At 38.5% G+C, this 24,058-nt stretch overlaps 1 long non-coding RNA gene across 1 annotated transcript in view; it reads left to right on the top strand.

Moving 5' to 3' along the window:
• The first annotated feature begins 7,808 nt into the window (after positions 1 to 7,808).
• The window catches only part of LOC120499323, a 42,011-nt gene continuing 25,761 nt past the window's right edge, over positions 7,809 to 24,058 (top strand). Inside the window, exon 1 of the long non-coding RNA XR_005626847.1 lies at positions 7,809 to 8,087. This is a non-coding gene — a long non-coding RNA (uncharacterized LOC120499323). The remainder of the gene's footprint in view (positions 8,088 to 24,058) is intronic.

Raw genomic sequence — 24,058 nt, 5'->3', positions numbered from 1 at the left:
GACTGGTGAAAAATTGCTGTACTATAGCTAGAAGCAAATACATATTCAACTGTGCTGCAGATATTTCCAATCAACATTAGTTTCTCCATGTAAGATGAAAGAAAATAAGCCATTGTTTTCAAGTTCTTGTAATAAATATATTTCTTAGGATAATCGGTGCACATAACAAAGAAGTTAATGGTGAGACGAAGTCAATTATGTTTGTAAATAAATAACCAGAACAGTAAGGTTTCTCTGTGCCTGTATTGCTGGGTGTTTTGAAATTTAGCATTGAAATTCTGCAAAAGCAAATTGCATATAATTTTTTATCTAGCATCTATTTTTATGCAAATACCTCAATTAGTATTAGGTCCAGTGAACAGGAACACTTCTAATTACTTCCATGTTGTCATGTGATTTAAAATGAAATCTTCTGCTTAGTACTAAAGCACTTTTCAAATTATAGCACAGACTGTGTAGCTGTTTTGGCAGCTTGAATATGCTTTACAAACAGGAGTTCCTAGAAACAGGAATTATAAAGGTATCATATGCTGGATATTTGCAACCTAATTGCAAGTGTCAGGAAAGACTGGTTAGGAGATATATCCCTCACTCTCATCCTCAGCATTACATTTACAACCTTTTCCTCTAGCAAGGTAAATGTCCTGCAGATCTAAGACAACTGCTGCTGCTCACAGTAATGAGCTCACCTTTGCCCTCTCTTATTTCCTCCTCACATCAGGTGTTTTACATTTTTGTACTTAGTTTATTAGATTTGTAAGGCAGGGACCATCTCTTGCATTTTGCAGTCTCTAAGTTCAGTGAAGGCTGATGTATTTTACATTCATAAGTCACATTCACTACTCAAACACCATTCATATGTGATAAAGTTCCATATTGGTTAAGTATGACATCAATCAGAGCATACTAATGTAGATGAAATCACAGCTAAGGAGAGGGTTGTTACATCCTAATGTTACAATTTCCTGTATGAATAAAAAACCTCCCATGATTTTTGCATGCAAGAAGGGACAAAAACATTTCTGTTTTGCAGCCAGGACCCCCAGCGTGTATAAGCACATAGTGACAGCAAGGGACAAAGACAGCCTGCTCTGCCCCATTGCTCCGGCTGGGAGGTTGTAGAGTGATACTGGATGGTATGTGTGGGATGCAGAGCTCAGGAACAGCTGTCAGGAGCTGCACCATCCCTCAGCTTTCTCAAGGGTGTTGTCAGGGGACCTCCAGATGATGGAGTTTATCCCCACAGATCTTTTTCAGAGTGGGAGGTAGGCCCTATGTCACTTATGATTAATAGATTTTAAAAAATAAGACAAAAATTACTTTTCTCTCCAAAGCAATGATCAAGATAATTTCTAGAGTGTCGGAGTGCTATTATCATGTAGAATCTCTTTTCCAGCCATCCTAAGGTGTGAGTCTTCTCACTGCATTCTCTAGCATTACCTTTCATTATGGTAGCACAATGAAAACAGTACAGAAGTTGGCAACAGGCTGTCAGCACATTAAGAGAAGGACAGGGGCTTCCAGCCATCTCAGAAGGCCAGCTGCCCATTTAAGCCTGTTTGTGCCTCCTTGAGTGGCACTGCATGATTCTCAGCTGCACTGGTGCCTGCACATGGATACGGGGTCACTCTCTCCTGCTCCATCCCTCTGGCACCTCCCGTCACACCACCACCATGGAGAGATGGTGTTGGGCTTAGTGTACCTTTTATAAAGAGCTCATCTAGGAAGAAGATTGCAGCTTGAGGCTGGTTTAAAGCTCATGCCAAGATGTCTTTGTTCAATATATTCCATTACTTCTGCTGGAGGCTCCGTCCTCGCCACAGCCTGATGTCCAACATCTCCTCTTAAGCCACTCCCACCCCACTGCAGAACACAGACAAAGGTGCCACAAAGGTAAGGCACTCTGAAATCAGCATTCCTGTGAAATTCTGGGTCCAAATCTGTGAGTTAAACCCTCTATAGTCCTGTTGAATTTATGACATTTGAGCCTCTGCATGCAAAACAATCTAATTTTAAATAAATCCAATTAATTATTCAAGATAGTGTAGTATTATTATGCTAATAATTTAACATGCATATTTTTATGCTTTTGTGCTGATATAATTTCTCATATGCATCATTTTAGATAACTTCTTTTGATTAATTTTAATGTAGTCACTAATAGTCACTGTAAGAATAAAGAAATGCAACTAATGAAAAAGTAGATGAAATTACTATTTAAGGTTACATGAGCTGTATTTTGAGGTAATTTAACTTTCATACATTAATGCTTTATCTATTTAAAATACAAACATTCTTCCATTTGCACTTAGTTTTTAAATCAGATATTTGAATACAGAGGACTGAAATTATCTGTCACTAAAAGACATATAATTACATAAAAATAATTTACAGAGGCTTTATACCATACCAGCTTTCAGGTGGTGAAATTCTCAAAAACTCTCACCTCTGGCCAAGTTAGATTGTGACTGCAATAAAAGCTGAGTTAAATTCACAATAATACTACGCAGCAATTGCATGCAGTAGGTCCTAAATGTGCTCTACAAGATACCAGTATATATTTTGTTCTTTTTATAGCTAATAAGGAGATTTTTATGTTCTTCAGGGTGTAGAAGGTATCAGTAACAAAACAATGTATACAGACATTTTGCCACTCACTGTTTTCACTGATTCAATAAAACAAACAGGTATGAATCAAAAAAAAATGCTGCCAGGGAAGGATATCCACTGTCTGCTTGGTGAAGTCGGAGGAATGGTTTCTGGCAGAGGTTTTACACAAAGCACCACTGGTTCCAAACAATCCCAAGCTCAACTTGGGAAATAAAACCAGTCAATCCCAATAGGGAATTTAGCTATGGCCATGCTTTTTTAGATGACTCTACAGCCTGTGCATAGCTCTTCTCTTGTCCTCCACTTAAGCAGTGACATGGTTGCGTACTAACATGGATGCAGCCATATGGTTCATGGTGAAACACAGGGGAAAATGATCTCATAAACAGAAATTTCAGAAAAATCATATTCTGCCAACTCTGATTTTATTGTAAGCACCTATTTTATCTAAAACTTTAATTTCTGGAAATAAGTAATTTCATTAGTACCTTCCTATTAAGAAGCATCTTGATGTGTTTGAAGAGCACAGTTCTGTTTTAGTTTTATTTTCTCTTTCATTTTAATTTTCAATCTGTACATGGATATATATATACTAGAAGGGAGGGGCTGCAGAGAGCAGCCTCATACTGCAACCTGAAGTAATTGTAACATCACTTGTTCTGGGAGTCAGTGCCACTCTAAAATGAGTAACATCACTTCACATTGCAAACACTGCACTTTAACCCATGGAAGAGGTTTCCTGTCATGGGGATAAATTTCTGCTTTAGCTTCATATTTTACCAAGTCTCTCCAGCCTAAAGCCACTGTAACTCCTAAGAAAAGCTTCTACTAGATGACAGACACAGAGAAAGGGGCTGAAATGAAAACCAAAGACCTGTCTAGCCTTTGAAAGATCTTCTATCGCTTTAAAAGCCATATCCCAATTTGTCATTTCTTCTGGGCTCTTAAAAAGAAATTTCACTTGAATTCCATTTTTTACCTTAAGGGCAGGATGATTTTGCAGCAAAAACTGCTAGTGAGCTTTTATGTTCTGACTGATAAACAACAGCATATACCAGTGGCCAGTGTATGAGCTTTTTGAGCTTTTACACCCACTGCCAGGAAATTATTTTCAGAACTCTCTCCTGAAGTATTACATAGTAAAAGCTCAAAGGTAAAAAGTGAGCTATCAGTAAGAGCAAGATGTTTCTTATGGAGGCGTATGAATAAGCTTTAAATTGACATATTTCAAATGTTGATGCTTCATGATATGAGAAGTGTGTGAAAAATAAGGTTACTGTTTTAATAATATGTTTTATTGGCTTTTCCTAAAATTATAATAGCAATAAAGATGGATGTTGCAAAGAATCAATTTTAGCCCTGTGTTTTATACTGAACCTTCCTGACATCTGAGCTTCTGCAACATTGGAAACTGACATTATTACTTGTTCAGCGCTATCAAACTGGAAATTTCACCTTATTAAAATGCAGTTGCTATGGAAACACCATAGTTCTGTGATTTTTGCTTGCAGACGGTATAGAAAACAATCTTAGTATCAATATACAAGTCGATGCATGTCATTTTAAAATACCTTCTTGGTTCTCTGATGCTTTTATATACCAGTAGGAAATGTAAGATGTAGCACTTTATCTTAATGTGCTGGAGGAGTGAAAGACACTTTTCAACAACAATCTTGGGTGTATGCCATAGAGACATAATACCTAGACAGACACACCTAAAATGGCTTTCTTTTTTTTTTTTATTAAAGCTAACACTTCTAAAGGCCCAGTTCCTGTCGCTGTTTTATTCATACTTACTTCATTTGAATATTTTCATTTTAATCCTTTGTCCTTGGGGTTTAAAGGCCTCTTTTCTTTCTTGAAAACCCTGAAAAACCTTTCAAATATATACCATGCTATCATCCTTTATGACAAGGAAATACAGAACCTGATAAGATTAGTGCCTAGGATGTGCAAAGAAGCACTGAGTAGAGCAGAAAGAAAAGTGCAGGCAACAGTGCAAACTGACCTTTATCCACTTCACCATGTTAGCATCACCTTTTAAATTGGCCCTTTTTGACAGTTTAATTTTCTTATTCTACCTTCTGTCATTTAGGTCAGGAATATATATTCAGCTTATCAGATTCTGGACAGCTAAGAATTATTCACAGCTCTGGCACATTTTCTGGATGTGTAGTATAGCCATGGGATATGAATCAGAGCAAAGGTTTGGTGTCAATAAAATATTCACAGTCTGATCTAAAGTGAATGCCTAACAGCAAAGACCTTTTCTGATGTTGTCTTGTAGCTTCCAGCAATGAAGTTCAGGGTCCTCCAGGATAGATTTTCAGTTCCATAGTTTTTTTCCTAATGTGTGGTTTGGTCAGGTAAGTTTTATGCCAACCAAAAAACCCTACTGTGCTGCCCAAATTTTGCCTGGGGACTATGTGAAGAACCTCACTGGTTTTGAGTTTGCCATCTGATTATCTCACTTGATACCTTCTAGTTCCCAAATGACAGGAGTCAGTAAGAAATCATTAATTATGTACGTAACCCACCTTCTCCACAAATTCTTGACTTCATAAATCATTACTACATCATTCACAGGTTATTGGTTACAGGCCAGCCACTGCAAGTCCACTCTCCTGTGTCTCACCTTGAAACAGAAATAACGAGAGCTCTCATTTTCAGAGAATACTCATCACTGCATACTAAAGAAACCACTTCATTAAAGTCAGAATAATAACTAAGATTATGGCAGTGGATTGGTACTGAATACAACTGAGTGAAAGGAGAAGCACCTCAGACCCTACTGCACCTGTACTGGAGTGACAGGCCAGGATGGGCTCTTCTGTATCAGCCACATGCTTCTGCTGCTTTGGCAAGTGTACTTGTACTGTCAAGTGGGAAAGGCAAGGGGCTTTTTCCAGTGATTCAGCTGCTGTGCTTTGGAGCAGTATGGATCCCTGTATTTGGATTGCTGAGGTACTGACCATTCTGAAGAGGGAAGCTTTGTCAAAAAACCAAGCCTGTACTTAGGATTGTGTGTCTGCACCTCAAATCCCATGTTCGGTTTTGGGCCCCTCTGTGAAGGAGGGACATTGAGGTGCTGAAGCCTGTCCAGAGGAGGACAGCAAAACTGGTGAAGGGTCTGGATACAAGTCTTACAAGGAGCTACTGAAGGAGCTGGGCTTGTTCACCCTGAAGAAAAGGAGGCTCAGGGAGAACTGTATCACTCTCTACAACTGCCTGAAAGGAGGCTGTAGCCAGGTGGGGATTACTTCTCCCAAAGAACAAGCAACGGGATGAGAGGAAATGGCCTCATGTTGTGCAAGGTGAGGTTTCAATCAGATATTAGAAAAGATTTCTCCACTGAAAGGTTGGTCAGGAATAGACTGCCCAGAAAAGTAATGAAATCTCCTGGAAGTGTTTGAAAAATGTGTGGATGATGACACTTAGGGACACAGTTTAGTGGTGAACATGGCAGTGCTACATTAACAGTTAGACTCCATCTTAAAAGACATTTCCAACTTAAATGATTCTGTGATTCTGTGACAGTATGTTTGTTCTGTAAACACATCCTGAAGCATTTATAGTCAAAATAGAGGGCACTGTGATCGTATGGTTGAGGTTTATAAAAAGGCACTGAGCACCATATTGGCAGTTTTTGTGTTGAATAAGTGTAGTTTGGAGGTTATCACTTCTTCCAGAAGTTATCACTGCCTCCTCCTTCTCTTATTAATTGAGGTTTCCCCCCCCTGTTCAGTTGAAACCAGATGGTGACTGACTGACTGTATTTCAGTTCCCCATAAGCACAACTCTGCCTGCATTATAGTGAGGGCTGGGTGGCTGATGGATGCTTAGAATTGCGCGAGTCCACTAGGGGAGACATTTCAGTGCAGCAACTTGAATATGCAAATATTTAAATCTGAAGAGAGGATGCACTGAGATATGTCTGGGTAAGATAAGGCTGGGACAAAAAGGATTTAGTTGAGCAGATTTCTGACCCATGCAAAGAACCTTAAAGTGGACAATTAAATGAAAATCCTTGTAATTAAATTAAATTAATTGCCTTTGTATGACTTCATTTCTTGCTGAAGCTCTCCTTCTGCTCTGCATAATTATGTAAGTAAATATCAGTAAATTCACAATTTTAAACTGCCTAGAAAAGACTGCTTTTAATGTGATGCTACTGGTAATTCTATCCTTACACGACACTACTAGAAATACTTTTTCCTCCTTGTAAAGAGAAATTATCAGGAGACTTGTTCTCATTTAACTCCTGCATAGAACTCAACGAATTTCAGTGAATTACGTCAGTTCTTGGAATGACTACATTTTCTTCCTTATTTAATCTTGAGAGGAAAAAAAAGGGAGTTTACAGTGCATTATCTGAGGCCCACTAGCACTCAGGAAGTGAAGCCTCTGGGGGCACAGAACTATCATGTGCCTCAGGTCATTATTATGAAGGAATGTATTTTTCATTTCCAAGAAGTTTGAGTCTGTTAGCTATTCAGTAGAGTTGTAGGTTAAATGTTAATGTTTGGTAAAAGTGGCAGGTGTCCAGACACTTGGTAAGAACAGTGGTCAAACCTAAAAACTCAGAAAAATCAGTCTGCACAGGAGTTTTGGCAAAGCAGTGTTGGAAATGGAAGGTGGTTACTTTCTCCATATTTCACAAGGGCACTGAATCTTTCCAGCCCATTTCTGTATTGCAGCACACCCCTGAAGTATGTATTTGCTCATTCTAAGTTTTTAGGAGAGCAGAAGAAAGACAGAATTCTGTTTGATGGTTTCAGAATATTAGAGGTCTGAAGGGTCCAGCCCTCTGTTAGAGCCAATCCCATGTCGCAGTGGTGGTGGCAGTTCGTCTTGGTCTGTGTGTTTGAAACCTTCCTGTAATATCCACACATTTATTCATGGGTTGTTTACACCCAGTTGCTTTTCTGCCAGCATCTTGCACAGCCAGCTGTGTTCTATTTTGAGTTTTTGTTTTTGACATACACAGATTACTCAATGGCACCTGGGTAATCTAAGAGCATAAGGACCATTGAATTGCACTCCCATGTCAATAATTTGCAAATTCCTACTCAGACTTCTTCACATTCTTACAGTGTAAACGAGGATCAAATGCAGAGAAAAAATAACCTAAAATTCTACTTGAACAAGTTGCACTTCAAGCTGCTCTCTAGAGAGTGAAGGGAAAGGAGAAAAGAGAGTCCATTATTTGAACAGCAGGCAAGTACATAATGTGATAGAAATGATGATAGTTTTGGGGAGATATTAAAACAGTATCTTTGTGCTGCTACATGATAGGGCTCTAATTGCTAAATTAAATGACACAAATTAAAAATACTTAGTCATTATCATAACTCCAGAAAAATTATTCGAGACTTCAGAAACAGAAATACTTCAGGGATAAAAACACCAGCAAGAAACGGGGAAAAAAAGTTTGATCTACAAGGAAACCTGAGTTGTTTAAATACTCAAAATAAAAGGTAAGTTTCAATATTTTATTGCAAAAAAAATTTTGCTCATAGGTAATGGTAACTCAGTACTATGGTGCAGTAATGAACCAAATTCAGAAGCACTCCTACTGTTGCTACATTATTTCAGTTTGCTGAGGGTGTTCCAAATTCTGCCATGGTTGCATTAATGTATTTTTTACAAGGGATGTTATACCAGATATGAGCAGTATAATATTTGGAAATGTGTTTTCATATGCTTAATTTATTATACACCAAGGACTTTGTGTCATGAGGAATTCCATTCTGGTTGAGTAGGCTGCTGTAATAGCAATTTGGCATCCTTTTGCTGTCACTCATAACAGCAACTCAGATAATATTCCTATCTTAGAGCTGCTGTCTTTGATAAAAAGAATGAGAAAGATTATTTCTTTTTCTGAAGCACCTCAGGATATTTGGCCAGGCATACATCAAGTCGACTGCATATGGCTGATATAATGAATTTTAAATTTACTGAAGTTAAAAGTTGATTTCTGATAAATTCTTAAACTTCCAATATTTGTGACCTTTTCAGTACTGTGTAAAAAATTTCCCCTTAAATACAGTAGTTAACAAGCATCTCTGAATTTCTAAAATCATTAAAGAAGCCTAATTTTCAGAGCATGAATATCAGTGGTAACTTCTGAGCACTGAAGAAAAAAATTCTAATGAAAACTGAAGTCAACATCCTGTAACAATACAAAATGAACTACCTGTAGTAAATGTTTTGTTAATATTCCTGGCTTGCTGTTGCACTCAAAATTCTGTTGTCCCACTTGTGCAAGCTGATAATTTCAGCTTCCTTGCTGTACCATAGTAGGTATAGTTTCTAACCTGCTTGTTTTAGCTCTGAATGGGGTAACTGTAACAACATTACAAAGAAATGGCATTTTCTATGATCAGACAGCCATTATTTTGGGTAATCAAAGAACACAGAAAGAAAATCATAGTGAAATAACAGCTACCTTCATAATTCCCTGCCTTGATCTAATTTGCTACAAAACTGGGAATAGAAATTGCATCATCCCTAAGTCTTGGCCATTTTGGATACTGTAAAGCAGAAAGCACAGTTTACTCTAAAAGCAAAGAGTGATGACCACATTTACAATGTTAAAGAGAAATTCATCATCTGTCCTACCCAGGTATGCTTTGTTAAAACTTCACAAGTATCAATTTTCACTTAGTAGCCATAGTCCCCTTACTCCAGCCTCACAATCACTTCTAACAGTTGTTTTGTGACTTTATCTTTAGAAAACCAACGCCTTTGAAGTGGACTTTTGAATCTGTAGTAAGAAAAATGACACCAGCCAGACAGGTTATAGAATGTGATAAAGATAGCATAATAATCAAGCTGAAATAATGCTAAAATATCACATTCTCTAATTTAAAAGTTTGGGTATCTTAGAATTACTTTTAAATTTCACAGCAAATGTCTGCCCATTGTTATTTCTGCCTGTATGCTATATGCACTTGTTATAAGGGAACACTAGAAAAATCTACATTCAATGTAAAAAAATCTAAGACAACATATCTGGAGCTCAGAGCAAGGTTTGTCTTCCTCCAAGAGCCTGGTTGGTCTGCTAAATTCTTTCTTGTGCTCCACTGAGTTGATGAGGGGCTTAGGATGCACCTGTGACACTGCACAGCTCTCCAGGACATCCATATGGCAGATGTGGCACAAGATTTGGGCATACTCTTGTCCCGCAGAGTGGATGACTGTGGGCCAAATGTGATATCTGACATTTCTTTCAGAGGTCTTAACAGAGGCATCTAATGTCCTTTGATGTGAAAAAGCTCCAGGGTGTCTGGGACATCCATATGGGATTGGCAGTATGGTATTTATGAGGGACCTGTGTCCTTCTACATCTACAACAGCACCTAAAATGTCACTGACCCTTCAGGTTGGTCACAGACCATACTGTAATGCTTTCTCGTAGCAATCTAAAGGCAGACGTGTAATTTATAATAAATAATTAACACGGATAGCTTAGGCATATTTGTCTCACAGAAAACCTATGAGCAGATTTGGATTTATTTGAATCTATCCATTGTTTAAAATTATTAGCACTTTTTATTGTTATGGTTTTTATACTCTATAGATTGACTACACTTAATTCTCTAAACATTGCTAATATTTGATGTTTCAGTTCTGCTGTTTGTTGGAGAAAGGTTGCACAGGGCAGGAATAGATATATCTTAGGTTAAAGTGGAGTCTTGTGTTCACATGTCCCTGGCACTTCTCTCTGCTTTTCCTGATAATAGTGTCACATTTAGGTGAAAGGGTGTTTATAAATTCTACAACTAGAATAGTGAAAAATTGTTCTAAATGGTTGTTTACTTGGTTTAAGAGTAAAGTATTTGCTTTGCTCTTGCAACTCCCACAGTCAGTTGCAGTTTACCCGCTGCTGAGGGCAGGCGAAGGTTTAGCTCAGCAATGAAGATGTCAGCCATCTCTCCAAATCACTGTCTCTCTCCATCTGGAAGGTTGCCTTGAGATGACCACCCTGTGGCACCCTCTGCAATCTGGTAGTGCCTTATGCCATGGTAAGAGCCCCAGGAAATCGTCTACATTTCAAGAAAACATTTGAGTCACACGTAGAAAGGGAGCTGAAAATGAGCAGCAATGTTTAATGTTCCAAGATGCAGAAGGATTGATAGTCCTTAACTCACAATTTCAATAGGAGGAAATTAATGCACTTGCTAAACATGGCCAAGAAACTGAAATAGATCTGCCCCCAAGCCTCTTTGCTTTACTTAATGGCTTAATATAAAAAGTAAAACTCAAAAACGTAGCAAAAATCTCCAATATGAACACTGTCATCTTACATATGTGAGGTTAACTGGGCATTTTAGGGAATTTTTTAAGTATTTGTTCTTTGCTGACGTCTCTGTAGGTCACGTGAAGCAATTTAAGAATATGTCTGATTAAATTACGTCTTCTGTCCAAATAATCACTGAGACTTGTGAGCTGTTTAGTGGTGAAGTACTGACACCATTATGGATGAAGATACTTTTGAGCTGCAGAGGGAATGATACTTTCTTCTGGCATTGATTTCTTAATGATGTTTATAATACCAAGTCTCACTTGGTAGGAAAGAATTTGGTTGGGCCTTGGCTAGGAACACTGTAATTTAGTCCATGACTACCACTGGCTCAATCAGTGCTTATGAAGTTCAATATGAAAAAGGAGAGATTACAAGGCTCACTATGGGTTTCATCAGGAGAATAACCCAGCATGATGCATGGCACATTGGATTTTCTTCCCTAATTAGTGTGGTAAGGTGGCAAATATATTGAATTGCAGTGTTCACCAGCTTAATCAGACTTCAAGATTAATTGCTATGCAATCAATGTGCCAGTGAGCAGAGATGCCAGATATCAAGGGCTGATTCTCAAGGGGGGAATCCAGTGCTTGGGACTTCTTCCCATTTATACTAACAGCTCACAAGGTCACAGGACACATAACTGAGCAGTTTAAAGACAGAACAATAACTGTGATGAAAGAAGAGCTACCTGAGTAATGCAAGCTGTCAGCTGCTGTCTTAAAAGGACAACATATCTGCCTTTGAACGGTGCTGCTTGAAATGTCAGTAACTAGATGTCTGTTTCCTTCCCGGTGTACTGCCACAGAATGCATCTTCAACAAACAGCAAAATGCAACTTATTACAAAAACAGGATTGTAAACTCAGAAAGACAAAAAATCATTAAACACTTACTGAACAGGGATATATATTTTAAGCTATTGTAGAAAAGTGCTGCTCATGAAGAACAGCTTAACTGTTTTCAGTGTGAGACTGCCAAATAAGAAAATTTAGCAGGCAGAGTGCTGAAATGCATGACAGTTTATAAGGAGAGAAACCAAAATTATCATCATGGGAATAGCTATAAAACAGACAAATCTCAAAATTTTTACAGGAAAGCACAAATAACAATCTATGACAGAGAACAGAGCTGCCCAGGAACAGAACTTTTTGGATGTAGATGAGAATAGGAGTAACTTAAATGTTATTTTGAACTCAAATAAGTATTGCAAATGAAACAATTTAGTGTTGTTCTGGGTTTTTTGTTTTATCCAGTTTCTAATGATGGGAAATTTTATGGACTGGAATTATTGGAATAAAAAATTGCTTAGAGGAATCATTATAAAATTTAACAATGACCCATGAAATTACACATTTAGACAACTTCGAAGAATCCTAGAAAACAATAGGTTTGGCAGACTGTTGGGATTTGGAAGGCTGGACAGAGTTTTGTCTTGCTTTGCCAGAGCTTGGGATTAAGCAACAGATCTGGAAAAACATTCCTTTCATAAAACAAAGAGATGGAAGACACTTTTCATGTTATCAGATCTTGTTTACATAGGCTGGACAGATGAAATTGCAAGCCCTTTCCTTTTGAGGAAATAAGGCTTGAGAAAAATAGTCTGTGGCAGCTTCTGTTGTTTTAATTCCCTCTTTATATTACCAGCTACAGACTTGCAAAAAAAAAAAGTCTTCTTAGTGGGACAAATAATAGAGGCTTGCTATTGACTGCATTGAGAATGACTTTGATTTCAAAAGCTTGTCATATTGCGCCTTTTTCATTTATTTTTAAGATATCAGTTACTACCCCCACACTATAAGAAAATAGAGATACACTTTTTAGTGCACTTCATTTTCTCCTGTTGCCCTGTAACAAGCCAGGTCCTTCCATGCCCTTGTGAACCTGAAAACTTTATATATCCTGGGGATTCATTGTCAGACAGTGTTAGCAGGAAAACAGAGGGAAAAAGGGTTATAATAGACCTTCTATTCCTTTCTCTCACCAACCCACTCAATCAGTTTAGAAATGCTAGAAGGAGTTCATTTCAACTTCAGTTCAACATGCCCATTTTCACTACAGCCTTGGACCAGAGACTATTATAACAATCCTTTTCTCTCTATTTATAACACCAGCCTTTCAGACACCATCCCTGGCCTCTGAAGTGACAGGTCTAGTGGCATACTGCAATGGAGTGGATTCAAATCTAGCTGGGAGTTTTGGTCTGAAAATACTTTCCAAACTAAATCAGCATTATTCTGACAGGTCAAGCCTAGTAATAAAATATAGTTTCATCTTCTCAGTAGTGGTGGCAAGCTGGCAGCACAAATGTGAAAAATTGGACTCTTAGAGCCAAAAACATTTCCCAATTACAGTTTTATCACTTGTTAGAATCATGCTAACACTAATGTGGCAGGAAAGATTCAAGCTCTTATTAAAGAAAATGAACTTTATCTGTACAGTTCAGAAAAGAATGTGCAACAAGTCTTGTCTTAAAAACACAAAGGAAAAAAAAATATTGGACTTAGGGATTTTGGAATATTTCATGATGTTTCATGCTAATTAAATAAAATTTCTGTGTTTAATTTTAAAAATACAAAAAATGTTAAATTTAATATTCTTTGGTAATAAATGATTTTGTCATTTTAAAATGAGTGCTTGGTCTAAAATTTTATGGCAATTTTCCTCTGAAAAAGACAAAAAATTATTTCACATCTTTGAAACTAGAATGAACTAAAGTATTGCACACAGAACTAAAATAAATTCAACATTTTGTTTTAAAAAACAAAACCATTCAGCTTTGGTTTACAGAAAATTTAATTTTCTTTGTGACAGTAGGCAAATACATTTTATTTCCTGTCAACATGCCTTCCTTTTAGTATTACTAAAATACGCAATTTCTTGGCTTATATTTAAAATTTTTAGGGATTTTCTCCTTTGTTTTTCTATTATTCTACTAGGAGAGAGAGAGCACATCTTGAGATACAGTCCCCTGCATTAGATTTTGAAACATAGGAACCATCCTACTGGGATTCTGTCTCGTTTGATTACACCAGAGGTTACAGGAGCACTTTCTCTATGAGTAGGTAAATAGTTAATGAAAAGCCAGTAGATGGCACTCAAGAATGTGCAGCATTGATCATACCTAAGAATTAGAAACCTTGCTGTGCTCTGCAAATGGCTTCCTCAGCCTTCTCTGCACAGGAGACCTTTAAGGAAGCTGAAGGAAACACTGCACTTTGTATCTAAGTGTTTGGTCTGTTCTTCTCCATGAACTTTGCAAGTCTGGATTTTGTCTAAAGTCTAATAAAAATAATTGCAATTAGCTTCTAAATACAGTAAAAATAAATTAGAAACAGGTAGGAAATATTTTCAGATCCTTTTTTGGCCATATATAAGACTGGACTACAGTTGGCTAATGCAAATTACTGCATTTTCTTCAAACAGACTTTCATCAGTTTGTTCTGATGCTGTTTGATATTTTTCCCAAGTCAGGATTTATTCTTTTAAAATAACCCTGCAACATTCCCCCTTAACCCAATATAAATTACTTGTGCAACCAGAAGAAAAACAATCTAGTGAAGGGGCCTTCTTGCTTTTCTTGGAAATATCCTCATCACCACACTGGAGTCTGGGAAGATCTGGCCCAACTGGAAATGTAGGAATGTAGAGACCACTCTCCCAAGTGACCACCATCATGGTAATGATGCCTTGTGGAGGCTGACCTAGAACAGAGGCTAGATGGAGTTAAGGAATGAAGTAGGTATTTATTAAAAGGCCTCAATGGATCCACCTTGGGCAGCACAACAGCCCAGCCAGGGCTATACCCAAGATGAATCCAAAAAGGTCACAAAATGGACGACCGGTCACGAGGTCTCACACTTTTATAAGTTCTGGTCCATTTGCATACTGGAGTTAATTGTTCAGTTATAGCTTTAGCTTATGAAGTCCCGTCCTACTTGTTTTTCTCTCTTCATTCCACTGTTGTTTATGCTCTTGGGCCTGAAGTTCAGATTGGTCAGTCTCTCAGTCCCCAGCGAGAGAAGGAATTGTTTTGTCTACTTACTCCATGAAGAGAGCTTACTAATCCGTAATATGAACCTCAGAATACACTAATGCAGTACAGAATCTGAAAAATATGAAAGCTAAAACCTAAGGCATCAGTAAAAGGGGAGAAATTGTGGAAGGTTAGTGATCTGTGATCTGAATGGCTTCCAGATATGGCTCTGCTGCTCAAAACTGGCACAAAGACCCATCTGATATGGGGATATTTATAAAGATGGGCATATTTGAGTCCAGATGGGGGCCACAAATATGAGCAGAGGTGCTGGAGCACCTCTCCTGGGAAAACAGGCTGAGTTGTGGTTCTTCAGCCTGGAGAAGAGAAGGCTCTGGGGAGACATTATAGCACCTTAGAGTACCTAAAGGTGCCTACAAAAAAGATGGAGAAGGACTTTTTTTACAAGGGCTTGTAAGGACAAGGGGGAATGGCCTTAAGCTGAAGCAGTGTAGGTTTAAATTATTAGGAAGAAATTAAAATATTAGGAAGAAATTCTTTGCCGTGCAGCTGGCAAGACACTGGAACAGGCTGTTCAGGGTAGCTGTGGATGTTCCATCCCTGGAGCCATTTCTGGCCAGGCTGAACAGGGCCCTGAGAAAATTGGCCCCTGTCCATGTCAGGAGGATTGGAATTAGAAGATATTTAAGATCCTTTCCAACCTAAACCATTCTATGATTATACGAAGTTCCTTGAACGCTTATTTCAAAATTATTTTTCAGCTCTCAGAATTGCTCTGCAGGAAAGATCTTTTGTTAGTGGGCTCTTGTGAAACTAGTGAACAAATTTATCCAGACTAGGCTGAAAGCTGCATGATTTTGGCCAGCCTAGCTGTTTGTCTGAAACATTTCACTTACCCTTGTGTGAAGCATAGTGAAGTTTTATTCTGCCAGTTAGGATGATTGAAATGAAGAGAAGACAGACAACAAATGTGGCTAAGTTAAAATTATCAGGAGGAACAAAATCCAGTTGGAAGAAGCAAAGGGAGAATCAGTTCTAAATTTTTATTTGTGTAACTAACATAAACTGTCCACCCAAATGTGAGGGGTATTGACTACTCTGCTGTGGCAAAGGGAAGAGTGCAGGAAGCAGGAATGGGAAGAGAAAAGAAGTGATGCAGAGAGACAAGAAAGCAAATCCCTGGAGAGTTCTGTTCCCCACAGGGAAATGGGAGAACGTAATCACTGCTAGAGGCCAAGGCAGCCTGCTTTTCCATCCCCACCAGTCACTGCTCCCTGTCACAATTCAGCCACCCATGGTGCTCCCCTGCTTGTGCAGGCCCTGGAAAAGCAGCAGGCTACACACTGGCTGACAGGAAGCAAAACTGAGGCATGGCCATGGGGTGTGCATCCTTGTCACTGAGGTCTGCAAGTCTGACAGCCTGCATGACCTCTGCAGCCCCAAGGTCATGGCTGGGCTAATGGGGAGATTTTGTAAGAGAGGAAGAAAAGTGATTTTTTTTGCTGTAGGGTACAAAGACACTGAGCAATACTTGTGCCATTCTGATGTACCCGAGAGAAGAGAAACCTCATCTGACACTAGTGTAACATGAGGCCTAAGTTAAAGAGAGTAGTGGTGAAACACAGTCTTTTTCATTTTATGCCTTAGAAAGAATATGCCTTCTTTAGCTTCCAGCTTTGTTAAATCCTTTTCCTAACCATCACATGCTAGGTCCCTCCATCTTCTGCAAGTTAAACAGGCTTCAAGGATCCATCCAGTTCTTATGAGAGATGTTGCTTTGATCTTCAGCTCTTACTATTTTATTAGGTTTGTGTATTTCCTACCTGGGTCTTGCTCCTCTGCATCTTTTTCCTAAGCTGCTTCATGCTTGCTTCCCCTGTCTCACTGATTTCAGCCTTTCCCCATTTCCATCATATTTCCTCACTCTCTACCCTGCCCCATCACCTCCCCTGTTGGCAAGCAACCTCCTAATTGTATTTTTAAGAATAAAAGCCTGCAGACAAGGAGTAAGAAAAGGCAGGTTATGAAGGATTACAACTGAATAGGCCCATAAGGTGCTAAATAACCCCTCTCAGTAGCACAGAGTTTGAAAGTCTGATAAATGGAGCTTTGTAGATGTTTCTAATCCAGCAGTTTTGCCTGGTAGGGAACACGTACTGAGGGAAGATTTGGCAATTCTTATGTCAAAGAAGGAAGAATGAAAACCAAGTATTAATGGTTTAACAGTAGCACAGAGTTTGAAAGTCTGATAAATGGAGCTTTGTAGATGTTTCTAATCCAGCAGTTTTGCCTGGTAGGGAAGATTTGGCAGTTCTTATGTCAAAGAAGGAAGAAAGAATGAAAACCAAGTATTAATGGTTTAGCAAATGGAAGCTTAAGCAGCAGATATACTGCTTGGTACTACAAAGCAGTGTACCAAGAAGCTCCTTAGCAATAAAATAGAAACAGAAGGGACTTATTCTATTTACATAAGAAAAAAACCATATATCCTAGAACAGTTTCAGCTGAAAGGGACCCCAAGAGTTCCTCTGGCCCTCCGAAACCACCCCCATCATTAAGAATATTTTATTCTCTTTAGTCAGAGCTGCCCGTGCTACAGGAGCCTCTTGGCAAGTTTCTGCAATAAGAGCAAGTTTTGGTAAACATCAGTTTTTTTGCTGCACGCCTTGCTGAATGGAGCAGACGTGGTGTCTTAAAGGCCTCTCAGCATATTGATGAAAGCAGTTTTATGTGCTTTATGAACTAACAGAAAGATGTGAGATCATGTCAGAGATTTTTATAGAACAGTAGAAGTTGATGCTGACTTCTGTAAATCTTTTTTTCTGTCTTTCTTAGGGTACATTAAAATACTGAATGAAGGAGATTTCTTCAAACCTCTCTGATACCAGAGTGATGTACTAACATGAGGAGCCTCCATGCCTGCAGGAGTTTATCACCCTGGCCCTATCCTGTCCCAGCTTTGCTAGTTCCTCACAAAGCCAAGCAGGCTGACATAAAACATAGGTTGAAAACATTAACTACTTCCCAACTGGATTAATATTTAGAGGGAGTACAGATATTTGAAAGGTCACACTGTAACTATACCCATATCACATACATTATCTTAAGGGAAAAAAAAAAGGTTAGAACTGCAAAATAAAATACTGCAATATAATACAAAACAAAATTGGGGAACTATTTACTGCTAAAACCTGTGGGAAAGTCAAATCTAAAATGAGCTGCCTGCAGCATAAAACTGTGAAAGAAGGACAAAATTCAATTTTGTGCTTAACTTAAACAGATCTAAACCCCTTGCATAAAATATCTAGATTTTGTTTCTATAATGATGCAAAATTTTTCAAATTATTTATCTAATTTAGAGAAAACAGTTAGAGAAAACAGTTTTTACTGTACTATTCATCACCTGGGTTTGCATTTTTTCCAGTGATACACAAAGTAAATCACACATGTGCTACTATTAAGAGTACACCATTATCCAAATATAAAAGGACTCCAAAGAAATACAACAAGGTTTGAAACAAGTAGAAAATCTGATAGAATGAATGCTCTCAAAAGGGTTGAAGAAGATCACGAAGATTTTTCTTACATCTACAAAATTTTTTCAAATGAAGTTTTCTCTTTTCAAAAAGAGGATGCAGATAACAGAGAGGCTGTAGATCTTACTGCCTTAGGCCAATTTAACACACAGCATCCAGTACCCTACTCCTAATGGAACACTTTTTGCAGAAGTGCACATCATTCAGAAACCTAAATTTAATTAGAAATCAAATATTTCCCCATAATTTATATTTTTCTTATCCTGAAAACTAACCACATTATAAGGAAAAGTTTTTCAAAAGCAAAAATATGTAAAATGAATTATGTTAAGGTCAATCAAAAGGTAAACCTAGAAAAAATGAGCACAGAGAAAAATGCACATGTATTAACTTACACACATTTCATCACCTCCTCCCTCCTGTCACTTGAAAATCCATTGACACACCTCAGCAAACTAGCAGGTTTCTTAGTATGAATATTTCTATTCAGCTGAGAGGCAGTGATTTTATTTAGTAATCCTTTCAGAAAAAAAAAAAAAAACACAAACAAACCAGCAAAAAAAAAAAACCACAAAAAAAAACAACTAAAATTGGAGGGAATAAGAAACCCAAACAATTTGATCTGCTTGATATTGAGGTCAGATATAGTTCCATACAAAGACTCACCAGGGAACAGAACACAAACCTGCTACACATAAACCTTCCCAAAGAGTAAGAACTACATATTAAAGATTTTTATTAGGTGGTGTTTTAAAGTGTCCCTAGGCATAGTACAAGCTTTTATTTTTTTATGTGTTCAAACAGCACAGTTGTAAGAGAATAAAACTGTAATATGCCATGTGTCAGTAATTCAAAAAGGAAAGCTTGTAAAAATTAACAGTCAGGAAATAATAAGAAGTTGTATGTCAAGAGAAGCATTATTAAAACAAGAAGGATCTGAGCTGCCAACATGTGGTGAATACCACAAAACAAGAAGGCAAGAGGCATTATGTCATTTGAGTAGCTTGCACTTCTATGCACCCCTGTGGACTCAAAGCATCAGTGGAGGCAATGCTTAATCCCCATGATCAATGGGTGTATCACAGTTACTCCCCCTAAACTCTTGAACTCTTATTTAGTTTTTGGTTTTTTGGTTTTGGTTTTGGTTTTTGGTGGTTTGTTTTTTTTTGTTTTGTTGGGGTTTTTTTGTTGTTGTTGTTTTGTTTTGTTTTGTTTTTTGGTTTTGGTTCTGTTTTTGGGTTTTTTTGTTGTTGTTTTGGCATATTTTGAAGGGTATTCTTAATTGTTGCAAGGCAGTAATAAAGTAGTTGACTATAGCTCAGTGTTTCACAGACACAAGAGATCCTACAGCCCAAGATTAGCCATTGTGCATGTTCACTATGTTTGTTAATCCCTCCTCCCAAAGCCATGATTCAAGATAATATAATAAAACACAACAGGCTCGCAGAAAGACAATGTGATCTTCTGATTGCTTTTTTTCTGCAACTCATTCTATACAGGCAGAATCTGATTCCAAGATGCTTAGAATTCCAATTTATTTCCATACTTGTGACCTCAAGGAATCATCAAACATGGAGCCACAATTTAATGCATTATTTTTTTATACTAATGACAGCACAGGTGCTGCAAGGCTGCTCAGAACTTGGCGTTCAGGTTTGATCAGGAGTATGAAGGCTCATGCAGTAAATACTCTTGTTTGCCTGTTTCTTAAGGGAAGGATTCCATGGTAGCAAGGTCAAAAGTGATCCCTGAAGGTTGCCATGGCAACTGTATATTGATTCATTACATATCAGAGTTTGTTCTGAAGCCTCTCCAAGGCAGGATATTGTCCTGCCATAATTACATTTCTCTGCTCTTCAACTTTAGTGTTTTGTGCCATGGACAACTGATTCTGAATGCAAAGAAAACTGATGCACACTGGTGTGTCTGTTATGCAAGGATAGAAGGAAGTAGAGAGAGAAAGGAAGACCAGAGTAAGAACAAAAAAACCCTAAATAAGGCTGAAGAATACACAGTGCACACATCAGGGAGAAGAGAAAAATAAGGGGTTAAAAGATGTTCTGATGTCTGTGCTGCACTGAGTCAATAAATTCACTTTAGAGAGTTTTGAGATAAAATGTGCCTCTTCCTGATATGAACTAAAATAAATGCTGTTATGACATGGTGAATCCATAATCCCCAAAGCTGGGTACAGAAAATATGAGTGAAATATATGCTCCTTTGAGTTCTCCTGGCAGCAGAAAAGTAGAAAATCTGCAGGTTAAAAGAATAAGTGTACAGAATCACAGAATATAGAATCACAGAATTGTTGGGGTTGGAAGGAACCTTAAAAGTCATCTAGTTTCAACCCCCCTATAGGGGCACCTTCTACTAGACCAGGTTGCTCCAAGCCCCCTCCAACCTGGCCATGAACACTTCCAGGGATGGGGTGTCCATAACCTCTCTGGGTAGCCAGTTCCTGTGTCTCAGCACCCCCACAGTAAAATATGTCTTTCTAATGTCTAATCTAAACCCACAATCTTTCAGCTTAATACCACTTCTCCTTGTTCTGTGGGGACTGTGTGCTCTTGTAAAAAACCCCTCTCCATCTTTGTTGTAGGCCCCTTTTGGTACTGGAAGGCTGCTCTAAGGTCTCTCTGGAGCTGTCTCTTCTCCAGGGTGAGCAATGCCAACTCTCTCCAACCTGTTATCCTGACCTCACTCTGTTGCTGCAGTATTTAAGGAACTATGGAGTAAGCATTGATCACAGCCACAGATCACCAGCGGCATTTCCATCCAAATTCACATTCAGCTTGCTAGTGACAGGGGCTTTCCCCCTCCATGAGGTCTTGTGCTGTTCATTGAGTGTTACATGTTTTTTCTGCCTGTTTTCTGATAAATCCTGCCTTTCATGCTGGGAATTATTACATGTCCATCACAGAGCAGATAACAAAGAAAAGCCAGCCACTACCTCTGAATTTTGGTGATTTCCAAAAGCACTAATTTTTTGCACGGAGAAATTAAATTACCTTCAGGGGGCTGCACCCAAACCAGACTTCACATTGTCTCTCAAGCAGACATCATCCAAACAAACCTGGTCCTCCAATCTGTCTTGAAAACCAATCAGCAGACTACTGCCCATCAGCAGAGCAGTAGAATTCAGTTTTAACAAACATTGTGACAGATTTACCCTTGCGTTGACAGTAACAGGTACATACACACACATATCTACATATACATGTAAACTCTGTTCTTACTTCAGTGCACAGATTACAAAACTAACATAAAGTTATTGACAAACACCAAACACTGTACTTCACTGAACCTCATGTAAAAATTGGTGTGTCAAAAATAGTTAAATAAGAAACATTAAAATTCTGTTATTTAATCATCAAGACATGAAAGATTAACCTGGTTTTCTGCTAGTGACAGTCAACAACTTAGTGTTTTCTTTCTTCTTCATAGAGACACAATAGCAGATATATATGCAAACTTTTCTAAACATTATGATTTATTATCAAAAAATCCTATCTTGACCTCTATATGAGCAGTGAAGTGTAGTGCCAGGTAACAGAGAAGAAAATTATGACCAGCTACTACATCTATGCTTTAATGTTGTTTACTTCCTCATAAGCCTTTTCACTAAATTTATGGGGAAGTTTTCATCCCTTCTACTGTCATTAGGTTTGCTGGATATGTTCTGGTTTTTACCATTATAAAGGGCAATGGAATCATCTCTGTCTCGAATTTCCCTATGAAATATTTATATTTATATGCAGTATTATATTAATATAGAGTTAAAATAGTCACGTGTTGCCAACACTTTTGATTTTATTTTGGCAGAGAAGTTACATAGTTTCTCTGAGAAAAACAGATATTGCTTTTAATATTTCTCTCTCATGTCTGCCAAATAAACTCAACTCCACACCCAAATATATTGCTTGACAATGTTTTTATCAGCTCTCAGAAGCAAAGTAGAATGAGTCTTGGGCTTGGAAGTGAAAAATATTAATATTGCAAAATATTGTATGGGAAAGGGATCTCCTGACAAACACAAGACACTGGATCACTGGATATTTATCTAATTTTAACAGACTTTGCACATACTTTTAATTCCTAGACATCCAAAACTGCTGGATTTAAGCCTCTCTTTTGTGACTTTGCTTAGCACAGGCAAGTGCATATTTGTCCATTATGTTTTGCCAGCAGTGCAATGCAGGAGTGCATCCCTGGGGAAGTGTGGTGGAGTGCCCTGCCTCTCCACACAGGAGGAGGAGCACCCAGCCCATGCTGGGCTGGCCAAGGGAGGTCTGTGCCTGCCTGGGCACAGCTCCCATCTCTTGAGCTGGTGAATAATGTGAACAGTATTGATTGCTGAAGGGAGTGGTGCGAGCTGTTAGTCTTCCTGTGAGAGCACCATGAGGTCTTGTGTTTGCTCTGCTTGCCCTCTGTCCTCTTCACATCACAGTGACGTGACCTTTTCAAGCACAAAGAGGAATGTGGACCCAGAACTCCCCTGGTTTATTGATGCTGCCTCTCAAAAGTCTTCCCCTCATGTTTCCTATGATGCTGGAAATATCACAGCTGAAAATCCCACAGGGGCTGGGTAGGGTACCCAGGGTACAACCAAAGGCCATTCTCTAAACTCCCTGGTTAGAGTACATCAGACTGAGTTTCCAAGAGGCACTGGGTGCAATGACAACTGGTAAATGGTGTCGGGGAAAGGCACCCACATCACATCTTTCACGTCCCTCACAGCTCCTGGGAAAAATGGAATGTATGTTCTTGCCTAGAGTCCTCCCTGCTGGTGTCTTGTGTGGGTTATGGAGGCTCCAGGGGTGCATGTGGAGCCATGGTGATGTCAGTAATGTCACACTGACAGACTACATGCTTTGTCAATCTGGCAAAGATTTTCACAGCCCTCAGCAAGACAGGTTCTACAGAATCAGACAGCAACCTAAAGAGTGACTTTGGATCACAGCCCCATCAGCATGTCCCTCTCAATGACCATATCAAGGCCTTTGCATTGCTTGGATAACTTATCTTTTTTGGCAAATTTCCTTTCTCGTTTCAAACAAGACCTTTAAAATTTCTACATAGTCCTATGAGAAGTATCAGACACCTGTGGAACTGTATTTTTGCAGTGATGAATGAATAAAAAATCTGAGAAATCCCATACTCAGACCCTTAATGGTGAAGAGGGCAGAGGGGAAAGATCAGTGATGAAAGTGTGAATACTAGCCTGTATTAGCATGCACCAACAGCTTATAGCTATTTTTAAAACTTGTGACAAAATGCTGAAGAGGCAAAACAGTACAAACCCTTATGTGTTTCTGAGTTTGCAATTTTGAGTGAATTAATTTTTTCCTGCATTGGTAAATAGCAGAGCATTTTCAAGGCCTGATCCTGCCATCCTCCTGCCGCTGCTACTTTTCTTGTGCACTCAATGCAAGAAGTCTTTCAATAACACAGAAAAAATGAGGAATTTACATTCATTAATGTAAATTTGAAGATGTGATATCATGGTATCATATCTTTGAAGGTGTGATCTGTGTGCTTCAGCCCAAAGGCAACATAGCTGAGGATCAAGGGCTGAAACTTAGGGATCATTTTATGCAGAAGCTGGGTGGGT

The sequence above is a fragment of the Passer montanus genome, unplaced genomic scaffold (assembly GCF_014805655.1).
Source record: "Passer montanus isolate IOZ18808 unplaced genomic scaffold, ASM1480565v1 scaffold16, whole genome shotgun sequence".
Taxonomy (NCBI): Eukaryota; Metazoa; Chordata; class Aves; order Passeriformes; family Passeridae; genus Passer; species Passer montanus.
This window is presented reverse-complemented; position numbering and strand designations above follow the sequence as displayed.